This window comes from Orycteropus afer, unplaced genomic scaffold (genome assembly GCF_000298275.1).
Source record: "Orycteropus afer afer isolate SDZICR_OR568_19922 unplaced genomic scaffold, OryAfe1.0 scaffold00034, whole genome shotgun sequence".
NCBI classification, from domain to species: domain Eukaryota; kingdom Metazoa; phylum Chordata; class Mammalia; order Tubulidentata; family Orycteropodidae; genus Orycteropus; species Orycteropus afer.
Genome location: NW_006921621.1, coordinates 12,540,612 through 12,554,270, shown reverse-complemented (window position 1 = coordinate 12,554,270; position 13,659 = coordinate 12,540,612).

The window sequence follows — 13,659 nt, the reverse complement described above, 5'->3', positions numbered from 1 at the left end:
GACATTTTCTCTGTTGGTTACCAGAGATGGGTGAGGAGGGGAAGGAAAATCCCTAAATAGGTTTGGGGAGAGGGGAGTGTACGTACACACACAAATCAAAGATTATTACTGATTACCAGGGGTAGGAGGGATGAGGAAGGGGAAAGCTTTTGTTTTGGCCACTGAGTGTATGCTAATGGTGGTGGAATCTTTTGGAAAAGGATAGCAATAATGGTGGCACAACATGAAAAGTGTCATCAGTGACCCTGAACTATCAATGTGGAAGTTGTTATGTTGGCAAATGTCTTTTTTTGTGTATGTTTTCACTGCAGTAAAATTTTTTAAAACAAAGTGTATGATAAAAATCTACTTTTTCATTTTTCATAGAAACTGCTTCAGCATAAAAGATTTTAAAATGTGTAACAGAACTCAGTATCATTAAAAAAGAGTGGGCTTACTAGTCTCATAGAGACTGAAACCCCTGAGACTACAGACCCTAGTCACCCTTCAGGTCTGGAAATGAACTAATTCCCATGGCTTAACATTCAACCAAACAACAGAAAGGCCTGTGAGGTGAACAATTATACCAGAGAGGCACACTCCTTAGAACAATCAACCATGGGAGATGAGAAGAACAACATCTGTGCAGGGAGAAAGCTCAGAGGCCAGGAATGCATAGGAAAGAAGGATACCAGGAGGAAGTGAGAAGAGAGCTGTTATATTGTAGAGACTGCAATCAATGTCACAAAACAAAATGTGTATGAACTGGTTAGTTGAAGATGAATTTTCTCTATAAATTTTCAACCAAATTTCAATAAAAAATTTTTAAAAAGATAAAATGTTAATAACTTTCATTCTCATCACATTATTAAATATACATGACAACTTCACTATATCCATGTGTCAAACACATTCCCAAAAGACACACAGGCATATATAGTTTTCCTTATCCCCATTTCCATATGGTTGTAGCAGTTTATCAATAAAACGAAAATATATAACAAAAATGTTTCCTACATTACAAAACAAGTGATCAACTAGCATTAGGCAAATTGTTTAGAACAATGGGGAATATAAATTTCTTAAGGAAAAAAGATTAACCTAAACACTACTATCCTCAGAAGACCTCAATATGCCAATGCAATCTTCAGACATGTAATACTAAGTGATATACTTATTGAGCACTTAACATGTGCCAAGCATTGTGCCTCCTGCATGCATTAGTTAATTTTATCTTTTTGATAATCCTACATATTATTTCTGTAATTTCATAAAAGGCTTATCGAATCCAGGGAACAGTGGTATATTTGAGTATATTAAAACTATAAATTTTTCTTCAGAAAAACATTTCCTATTTAAAGAAAGATACCCAAATTGTTTTATTTTCTGCCATCAATGAGTATAAAATATGATTCTAAACATATAATTTAAAATTTGTTATATACATCCAAAACCAAAAACCAAATCTACTGCCACTGAGTCAATTACAGCAACCTCCAGTGGGTTTCCAAAGTGGTGAATCTTTACAGAAGTGCATTGCTTCATCTGTCTTCTACAGAGTGGATGGTTTGTACCAACAACCTTTTGGTTAGCAGACAAATGCATTAGGCACTGTGCCACCAGAGTTATCGATTATGACTCATAGTGACCCTCGTTAGGTTTCCAAAGCTGTAAATCTTTACAGAAGTAGATTACCTTATCACATATATATATTTGTTCAAATACTGAAAAAAAATAGGTCTCTATGACAACTGAATGTGCTGATAAAAGAGGCTTATTAAAATTATCAAATTATTAACCTCTTTTATGGTTTTTAGTTTACAAAAAGGAAGAATGTTAAAATACTCCTCATTTACACTACCATCAAGTCCATTTAACTAACTGAGATGGAAATCACAAAGGAAAAATTGCATTAAAATGAGAATTATCTAAGGACCAAGGGCAGTTTCACATTGTGTCTCCATATGGAGGCATTCCTAAGAGTCAAAGTTCTTACAGCTAAAAATAGGTCCATGCTGTTGTTAAATTTAAAAGCCAATTCACTGACTGAAGAATATCTTTATAATTCTTTATAAGAGAAGAATTTCTGGTATTAAAAGTTATGAAGAAATATTTATATTAGATAGACTATAAAAGAAATCTCTATCCTATCATGGGAGTTCTGGTGGCGTAGTGCCTAATGCATTTGACTGCTAACCGGAAGACTGGCAGTTCAAACCCACCAGCCACTCCTCAGAAGGAAGACTGGGCAAAATACATCCATAGTGCTACCACCTCAGAAACCCAAGGAGGGGTCTCTATGAGTCAGAGCTGACTCAACAGCAGTAAGTTTTGTTTGTTTTTTTTTATCCCATCATTTATTTTTAATATTTGTAAAAACTGAACATATTATGTTAACTTGATGAAATCCTCTGTATGCTTATTCCCTTACAACTGTGTTTAACTCATTTAACTCTTAATTCTAAACCACAAATTTTAAAGTACTTCAATGGTTATCATAAAACAAGATACTGCTTATATAAAAATAAAATTCATGCAATTCTAATTATTAGCTTTTTCTGCTACTTTTAGACTGTTTCTAAGTTTCCTCAACACAGAATCCTTGGGTTTCCTTTTCCATTTTATGTTTCAAATTGGAAACTTAAGAAATAAAATTAAGTAAGATAAACTAGACAAGTATCACATTCCCAGATCACAAATGGTTCTTCAAAAGACAGGATACCCAGAGCCACCTGGCAACTATGCCATGAATAAAGAGAAACAATGGTAAGGAACAAGAAGAGAAGGAGCAAAGTATGAATACTGGCTACTTCATTATGCAAGTCAACACTTGCTATCCCTTAATTTAACATTTTTCTGCCCTGATAAAAACAAAACACACAGGTTATAAAGCATGTTAGGGCAATATAGCTAATGTTTTCACATTTCAAAAAGCTTTATTTCAAATGGTGGGAGTGAAGAACACATTGCATAAAACAGAAGGAAAAAAAATTATCATACCTTACTTTCTTCTCAAAATAAGGATGAGGAAGAAAAAGTGAAGCAAAAATATCTATGTGGTACACAGTTTTTGACGATATGAAAACACACAGTAACAACAAAGCCACGGTAATGACACCTTTCCACATCTAAACTATCTTTCAGTGTAATCAATAAATCAAGGCAAAACACTTGCTTTTATTATTTTCTACATATCTTCTAAATTCTTTATAATCATTTTTACCCACAGGTAATCAAACATATGACACTATGATGAAAAGAAATAATACTTCATGAAGGCATTTTATTTAAATCAATGGGTTCTAAATGCTCTGTAAACTATGATCAATCCTGACATTTTTTAAAAATCGTAAAACAAAGATTCTGTCCTCTGGTTATAAAAATTAATAAGTATTAAAAGGAGTGAATTATTTAAAATATTACTGGTTTCAGTTTTCTATTGCAATAATCAGAAGTTTTGGTGGCACAGTGGTTAAAGCATTCAGCTGCTAGCCAAAAGGTCAGCCATTCAAACCCAACAACCAACCCATGGGAGAAAGACGAAGCAGTCAGCTTCCATAAAGAATGACAGCCTTGGCAATCTGATGAGGTAGTTCTACTCTGTCCTATAGGGTCACTATGAGTCAGAATTGACTCCATGGCAGCAAGTGTAGTGGGTTATTGCAATAATCACTTTCACTGAGAACTATTATCTATTTAATGAATTACTTGGGACTCTGTATCACAGCAAGAGCTAATAGCCTTTAAACTTATTATTTCTCCTGGGAGACCTATAAATCTTACAGTGAAAAAGCACTTCTCTGTTGAAGCTAACATTTCACAGTCTGAGAAGTGATACTGGTCCCTTAGCATGCAATGCATAGGTCAGGATGCAAATACAAGCCATGTATTCCACTACACTAAAATGTTATTTTTCTTAGTCACCCTCAAGTTGATTCTGACTCATGGTGACCCCAGGTGTACATAGTAGAAATGCTCCATTGGGTTTTCAAGGCTGTGACCTTTCAGAAGGAGACTGCCAGGCTTGTCTTCCAAGGCATCTCTGTGTGGCTTCAAACCACCAACCTTCTGGACAATAACCAAATGTTTAACTGCTTGTGCCACCCAAGGACACCAACACTAAAAAACACCACAACAAAAAAATAACAATATCTGGCAAGTATTGAGTACTTACTTTGTTCTAGACATAGATGGTATTCTAAATACTTTAATTGTATAATCTCATTTAGTCTTCCCAATCAGCCTCTAATTTATCACCTATATTTCACAGATGAGGAAATGAGGCCCAGAGACAGCTCCTATTCCAAGAACATACAACTAAACCCTGTTCCAAAGCCCTGTCTTACTCAAAGCCACATCCTTATTCACTACAGCCACCCACCACCAGCCACAAAAAGAAATGTTGCACTTGCCATAAAATCTTTTAGAACATATGGCTATAAAACTACAAATCCCCTTCAAAATAGCTGTGCTTTATTGTGATACTCATGTCACCTTTCTGCCATTTGTATATTATTAAAAGGATATAAATTGTACACAACCTCAAATTCTTACTGTTTAAAAATAGTTTTGCAGTCCTTGAAAGACATTCATTGCATACGTAGCAAAATCTGTAACAGTGAAATTGTTACAATAACAGTATTTTTTTAATAAGCTGGAAAAATTCCCAAAATTTTTCTTTTTAAATCTTATCTTGGATAAGATACATTGCTCAATAGAATAACGTTTTTTTTCAATTATTTAAAACTCTTTGTAATACCTTTGGTAAGCCACATTAACCTTGTTAAATAAAATCAGGTATAAAATATGGCTTCCAACTGATTTGAAATGGTTCAGTCACCACTGACAGAAACAAAGAGCCACATATGTGGTGCACAGCAATCAAATTTCTTGCACATCAGATTTTGACCCAAGAAGAAGTACCCTGCTCAAAGACAGCAGCCAACGGTGCCATTCTGAATGCGTGTCACTTTCAACAGTCCTGTCAATAATCCAACTCCACAGCAATCATCAGGAGCTCTGGTGGCACAGTGGTTAAAGCAGTCAACTGCTAACCTAAAGGCCATCAGTTCAAACCCACCAGCCAATCCATGGGAGAAAGATAACAGGGTCCTCAAAGTTTCCTGATTCAGGAGACCGGATTACTGGCAGGCCTTTAGAGAACAGCACAGGTTCAAGCAGTGTGGTCGGTCACCTGCCATATCTGAGCAGGGTACCACTGCATGTTTCCTACTCAAGTCAAAATTCAATAGGCAAGAGATTTGGTTGCTATGTAATGCATATGCTGCCCTTGTTTCCGTCGACCATGAACTGGTTTGAAGCCCTGATATAAAATCTCAAGTTCCTCATTTTTTTCTCAACTAATTTAAATATTTATTTGCAAATTAAACAATTATTGATGTAAAACCAACTCTGAGGGAAACGCTACATTTTTAATGCTTCAAGCAATTTTAACACAACCACTATAACATGAAAACTTAAATTTATTATACTTGAAAATATAAATGAAGGGTAGCTATTATGTTACTAGTTTTATATCTAATTTATAATTTTCTTTATTTAGATAACAAGTTTTCCAATGAGCTCTCTGCAGATAGGAGGTTCTCTGAGATAAAACAGATTTTTATGAAAGCTGTCATTTCTAAGCTCTTTTAAAAATCTAGAAATAGTCTGACAAAAATATAAAGTCCTTCCTTAACAAAACAGAAATGCCAATGAATTATGCCCTAACCTCCCCAATGTGAATATACCTTCCTTATGAATTTTTTCATATTTAGAAGGACACAGGAATTACTTTAGGATAGAAAGAGAGATGGGGAAGGGTGAAATTAAAATTAACCCTAGAAAGAAAGCGAATGAGAGAAAGTATCAACAGTTTTATATAAAATTATGAATAAATTCCTTTAAATTACTATTAAAGAAGGAAAATATAGTTCAAATAGCTTTCTTCCTCGAATATAGAGATTTCAATGAGGCTACATTTTAAACTAAATACCCTCATCCCACTTTATAAACACTGATGAATTGTTTTAATATATGAAGATTTTAAATTATTGGTAAAATACAAACTGCATCATATCTTCTATATATACATCTACAAAATTACCAAAGTTCATCATAAATTCTCTTTTGAAAATGGGAGGCTTAAGTAGCATTACTGAGAAACAAGTTTGTAGATACTAATGCTAACATTATTGGGGGGAAGGGGTAGCTTGATACATAAAGAAGATGTAAGAATACATGCTTTTAATTAGCTTTTGTATACAGGCAAATAAGAGCTATCTTTTAAATATTTATGTTATCTATGTCATACTGATTTTAATCCATGGAAACTATTGCTTTTCTATAAGGAAAACTGGTAGAAAAAAGGTATAAATATGATATAACTGACAAACCAAACTCACTGCTGTTGAGTCGATTCAACTCAACGTGACCCCTCCTTGGGTTTCTGAGGCAGTATCTCTATAAAAGTAGATTGCCCAATCTTCCTTCCCAGGAGTGGCTGGTGGGTTTGAACCGCCAGCCTTCTGGTTAGCAGTCAAATGCCGTAGGCACTACGGCAATTGTTTTAGGCTGTCCATCAAAAGACTAATAAAAAATATTTGTTTCTCACCTATATCTGTAAAACCTCAATAAACACATTAGATTAAAAAAAAAATTGCTTAAAGGCAAAGCAACTCAGGCACTGGAATGGTAGGAAGGTGGAAAACTGAGCTACCACTGAACATGAGATTTAAAGAACTGGTACGATAAAGCTACCCTTAAAGAAGGCAGATGGAGTCAATTTAGTTTTGTGTATTTCACCATATATAAATTACATTTCAATAAAATGTATTTTTAAAAAATTAAAAGGCAGATAGAGATTAAGAAGTCTTCAATGAGCCAATATGGCAGCATTGAGGATGAGAAAGACATAGACAGGTACATGGGAAGTACAGACAACAAATATGAACCCTTTTGCACATACAGTACTGTGTTATCAGTGAAGGTAAACATGGGTATATGGATGGATAGATAGGTGGACAGGCTAAACAATTAGGTATGTCTATGAAAGAGGGAGTGTATCCAAGATCATATATAGGGTTGGCAGACAATGGTCCTATAAGTTTATGTGAATGATCAGAATCCCCAGGTGTATAGTACAGCTGACAAGGGGCTAGGTTGGGGTCACTGCTTGGTCACAGCCAGCTACCCAGAGTGATAGAGTAGTTGATCTTGAGGGCTTGGGACCATAGTCACAGGGGACATCAAGCTCAATTGGCATAACATACAAAACATTGTTCCACCTCCTATTTTGGCGAGTAGCGACTGGGATCTTAAAAGCTAGGAAGCTGCCATCTAGATGCAATGATGGGTCTCTCCTCGTCAAGAGCAAAGAAGAAAGAAGAAAACCAAAATTAATGGAAACAATCAGTCCTCGCGACTGGTACACCATCCGATCTGCAACCTATACAACTATGAGACCAGAAGAACTAGATGGTGCCCGGCTACCACTGTCATCCACTTGGAAGGGATGTAGGAGATCCTGGATAGAGAGGGAGAACAATGTGGAACAAAACTCAAAATCACTTGGAGTGGAAAAAAAAAAGATGGTTGGGACCAGGTTTGCTGGTCCAATAGAGCCTGGTGGAACCACTGAGACTATGGCCCCTAGCTGCCCTTCAGGTCTGGAATTGAACCCACACCTGTGGTTTCCAGCCAAACAAGGTACAGGCATGTGAAATAAACATTTACCTCAAGTAGACACACGCCCTGAAGAGAACAATCATGGGAGAAGGAAGGGCTGCTTATGCACAGGGAGACAGCTCAGGGGGCAGGAGAGTATGGAGGGATGGACACTGGGAAGAGGTAACTATGGGGAGGAAGTGGGAGGGGAGCTGTTGCATTGTGGTAAACTGTGGTCAATGACATGAGACAAAGTATATGTGAACTGCTGTATGGAAAGTGAATTTGCTCTGTAAATCTTCACCCAAATCACAATAAAAAAAAAAAAAAAGAAGTCTTCAATGAGAAAGGGGGGCTATGGACAAGAAGATGCTAAAAAAGTGAAGTTAGGGTAAATATCAATGAAAGAAAAGAGGAAAGGAGGACTAATTTTCAAAGAGAATGAAATAAAGAAAAGGGTCAAAGGAGAAAAGGGCACTAATTTAAAGAGAATGGGATATAATTGGGGGTGGGGGGAGTAAAGTAAATTTGCTCAGAAGAACGAAATAAAGAATAGAATTCTTTGAGGAAAGAAGGCAAATCCAGAAAAACAAATTGCTAATCATGAAGGATTATATAAGAGTATGTTTTACTCTATCTAATAAAACATATAACTGATAAAAAACTAATCTATTTTTGCAGTAGCATTCTGAGTATCATTGTATACAGTTCTGCTTATGGAAACAACTGAATAACTTTTGTTAGACTTGCTCTTGTATTGTAAATGACAGACAACAAGATAAAATATATGAAGCAACACCTTTCAGCTACTAGACCAAAAGCAGTGCACGATTGTGATGCTTGAGAAAAGTGAAATAAGGTGAGCCTACATTTACCTGGCCTTTCTGCTTGGAGGAACTCTCTGGACAGAGCAGGAAGGAGGTCAGAACACAGAAGCCTAACTAAGTTCAAGAGATAAAGACAAGAGTTTGAGAGGTTTATTGTTGTTGAGTGCTATTGATTCCAACTCATTGCAACCACATACAACAGCGTAGAACTGCCCCATCAGTTTTCTTGGCTGTAATCTTTACAGAAGCGAATTGCAGGTCTTTTCCCCATGGAGCCAGTGAGTGGGTTCAAAGCACCAACCTTACGGTTAGTGGAAAAGTGCTTCACCAGTTGCACCACCAGGGCTCTTTTTGGGAGATAATAGGAAGCTGCAATGTACAGAGAACAGTACTAAAGAAAAAGCTCCAGAAATCTCCACAGGAGTCCTTTTGAGGCTTTGGCTAAGTACAAAGTTGAGAATGCGTAAGGAGAAAGGCAACGTCCAAACTATAGGAGAGCTAGAAGAGAAACATTCACAAGCATGTAACGACATCTTTGCATTCTGGCTCTCTGGCTGGTATGACCTTAAGTACCTGGGGCATTCGATAGAGACTACAGAAAGTAGCAGACTAAAGTAGCCCTAGAGTAAAAGGTAGTCTGCATTCATCCTGGGACAGTGTTAGTTTAGTGGTAGAGTGTTTACCTTCCATGCAGGAAATGTGGATTCAATTCCAGCCAATGAACCTCACCAACAGCCACCACCCAACTATCAGTGCAGGCTTGCATGTTGCTATGATGGTGAACATGTTTCAGCAGAGTTTTCAGACTCACATGGACTGGGCAGAAAGGTCTAGAATCTATTTCTGAAAATCAGCCAGTGAAAACGCTACAGATCACAATGGTCTGATTCACAGCTGTGAATCAGCTGATCATGGGGCTGGCACAAGACCAGGCAGCACTGTGTTGCATTGTGCACAGGGTCACCATGAGTCAGCTCAACAGCAACTAATAACATTTCTTGTAAGGCACAGAAGGGGAATTTCCAAATTCATTTATAGGGCTAGCATTACCCCATACCAAAGCCAGACAAGGGCAATGCAAAAAAAGAAAACTACACTCAGTATCCCTAATGAACACAGATGAAAAATCCTCAAAATATTAACAAACTGAATCCAGCAATATATAAAAAGAATAATACTTCAAGACCAAGTGGGATTTATTTGAGGAATGCAAGGCTAGTTTGATATTTAAAAGCCAATCAATATTAATGATCAAAGAAGAAAATCTTATGATCATATCAATTAACGCAGAAAAATAATTTTATAAAATTCAATATCACTTCATGATAGAAACACTCAGAAAACTATAATGGAAGGTAAATTCCACAATGAAATAAACAGCAACCACAAAAATCCTACAATTGACATCATATCTAATGGCTAAAGACAAGGCTTTCCCCCAAAATCAGGAACAAGGCAGTAACATCTGTTCTCACCACACTGTACTGGAAATCCTAGCCAATGAATAAAGATGGGGACGGGGAGAAGAGAGAACAAGAAAGCAAGAGAGAGAAAACAAGAGAAAGAGAAAAGACATACAAATGAAAAACAAGAAATAAAAATGTTCATATTTTACAAATGGCAAGATTGTCTACAAAGAAAATCCCAAAGTATCTATAAAAAGTTCTTAGGACTAATATGTGAGTTTAGCAAGTCATAGGACACAAGCTCATTTTACAAAATATCTATCATATTTCTATCAGATCAAAACCAAACCCACTGCCATCCAGTCTATTCTGACTGATACTGACCCTATAGGACATAGTAAAGCTGCCCCATAGAGCTTCTAGGACTGTAATCATTACAGAAGCAAACTGCCACATCTTTCTCCTATGGAGTAGCTGGTCAGTTCAAACGATTGACCTTTTAGTTAGCAGTCAAGTACTTAACCATGGCACTATCAGGGCTCCTCATAACCAAAGAATACTGACAGTTTACAGTGGAGTTCATTGTCTTACACCAGAGTATGACAATGGGTGGTTAGGATGATATTGGTCAATTTCCACCTCATAACTGGTTATCTCCTTTATCTATTAGTAATACAGGCATAGCTCAGAAATATTGCAGATTCAATCCTGGACCAATGCGATAAAGCAAATATCCCAATGAAGTCACACAAATTTATTGCTTTCCCAGTGCATATAAAAGTTATATTTACACTATACCATAGTCTATTAAGTGTGCAATAGCATTATGAAAAAGTTTGAAATATTGTGAGAATTACCAAAATGTGACACAGTAACAGAAAGTGAGCACATCCTAGAAAAATGGCACCAACAGACTTGCTCAAAACAGGGTGGCCACAAACTGTCAATTTGCATTATCTGTGAGGAACAATAAAGTGAGTAGCAATAAAATAAAGTATGCCTGTCCTTAAGTTGAGAAATGGGAAACCAAACTGATTTATAAACTAAATGAAAAGTCAAAGATCAATTCAAGAGTTCCAGCAGCTGGGATAAAGTGGGAGAACAATGTGGAACAAAACTCAAAATCATAAGAAAAAGACCAGGTTTGCTGGTCTGATAGAGCCCGGTGAGACCCCCAAGACCATGGCCCCTACTTATCCTTCAGGTCTGGAACTGAACTTACTCCTGTGGCTTCCAGGCAAATAACAGATAGGCATATGAGGTGAACATTTACATCAGGTGGATACACTCCTTGGAGTAATCAATTACGGGAGAACAGAAAGGCTGTGTTTAGACAGGGAGACAGCTGGGGGTGGGCAGTGCATGGGAGGGAAGGACACTGGGAAGAGGTAACTATGGGGAGGAAGTGGGAAGAGAGCTGTTACATCTGTGGGGAACTGCAGTCAGTGTGTAGTGCCTAAGGCACTACTAACCAGAAGGCTGGTGGTTCAAACCCACCAGCCACTCCTCGGAAGGAAGACTGGGCAATCTACTTCCGTAGGGATAGTGCCTCGGAAACCCGAGGAGGGGTTGCTATAAGTTGGAATTGACTCCATGGCAATCAGTTTGGTTTGCTTTTTTTTTTGGTCATAAGACAAAATGTGTAGGAACTGCTAGATAGAAAATTAATTTACCCTGTAAATTTTCACCTAAATCACAATAAAATTTTTTTAAAAAAAAAAAAAAAAGTTTTAGCACCTAAATAGTAAGTCCAGAAAGCAATTTAAAAAAAAAAACCTCACTGTCATCAAGTTGAACCCCTCATAGTGACCCATCCTTGGGTTGCCAAGGTGGTATCATTAGAAAATTTCTAACAACTGAGCAATAAGTGTGCCTAGCAAAATGGATGAGAGAAACTCTTATCACAGTATCATAAAATTTCATAACTCTGCATATAAAGAAAAAATTCTATAAGTTTCACAGTACGGAAGAAAGAAAGTCACACAGAAACTGAACAGTATGGGAATTCACAATAACAACAATGGATGCTAGAAAACAGTGGGACAAAAGCTTCAAAATTACAAGGGAAATTTATTTGCAAGCTGAAATTCTATTTTCAAATGATATGAAATGTACACATAAATAATCTGAAATGCATGTCTATATACCCCAATCATGACACTTGACTTTAGAATTCAAGTTATATATAATGTAAAGTGTGTTCTTCTAAAACCAATACTGAAATTAGTCTCTTCTTTAAGCACGTTCTAAATCACAATGAAAGGAAGTTGCCAAGAAGAGCGTTCAATGCCAGGAGAAAGCAAGAGTGAGATTAAAAATTTGTTGTGCGTAATTCCCAACACACAGATGCCTCAGAGAGATTTAGGGTATCAGTTTCAATCAGAATAGCAAGTTAGTAACAGAATTTTCAAGTCCTAAAAAAAACATCTTTTAATAAACAGTAAAATAAAATTGGGAAATTAAAATGAAAAGATAGTTATGTGTGAAAGACTAATACATTTTCATGTAGAAAGGATACACTTCGATAAATTTTCACTATCTATATTTACAGAATTTGATTATTTCTTAAAGACGTTTAAAATACTTTCACAAGCTTCACTTGTGGGTTAAATAAACCCAGTTCTAGCCTCATTTCAACATGTGTTGATTGTCACTGGTGAGTGGAATGCAAAAATTGGAAACAAAGAGTCACCAGTAGTTGGAAAATATGGCCTTTGGTGATAGAAATAATGCTGAAGACCACATGATAGAATTTTGCAAGACCAACGACCTATTTATTGCAAATATGTTTTTTCAACAACATAAACAACAGCTATACATGGGGTCTTCACCGGATGAAAACAGAGGAATCAGTTTGACTACATCTGTGGCAAGAGATGATGGAGAAGCTCAATAACTTCAGCCAAAACAAGGCCAGGAGCTGATTGTGGAACAGACCATCAGCTGCTCATATGCAAGTTCAAGTTAAAGTTGAAGAAAATTAAAACAAGTCCACAAGAGCCAAAATATGACCTTGATCATATCCTTCCTGAATTTAGACACCATCTAAAGAACAGATTTGATGCACTGAACACCAATGACTGAAAACCAGAGAAATTGTGGGATGACCTCAAGAATATCATCCACGAAACAAGAGGTCATTAAACAGACAAAGGAAAAAAAGAGCAAAATGTCAGAAGAGACTCTCAAATCTGCAATTCAGCAGAGACCTGCTAAAGCAAATGGAAGAAATGATAAAAGCGGAACAGAAGATTTCAAAGAACAGGTCTAGAAGACAAAGCCAATTATTATAATGAGATGTGCAAAGAACTGGAGTTAGAAAACCAAAAGGGAAGAACACGCTCAGCATTTCTCAAGTTGAAAGAACTGAGGAAATAATTTAAGCTTCAAGTTGCAATATTGAAAGATTTTATGGGCAAAATATTATTATGTTTTTTATTGTGATTTGGGTGAAGATTTACAGAGAAAATTCACTTTCCATACAGCAGTTTACGTATACTTTGTCTCATGTCATTGACCACAGTTTACCACAATGAAACAGCTCTCCTCCCACCTCCTCCCCACAATTACCTCTTCCCAGTGTCCATCCCTCCATATACTCCTGCCCCTGAGCTGTCTCCCTGTGCATAAACAGCCCTTCTCTCTCCCATGATTGTTCTCTCCAAGGAGTGTATCTACTTGAGGTAAATGTTCACCTCATATGCCTGTCTTTTGTTTGGCTGGAAACCACAGGTGTGGGTTCAATTCCAGACCTGAAGGGCAGCTAGGGGCCATAGTCTCAG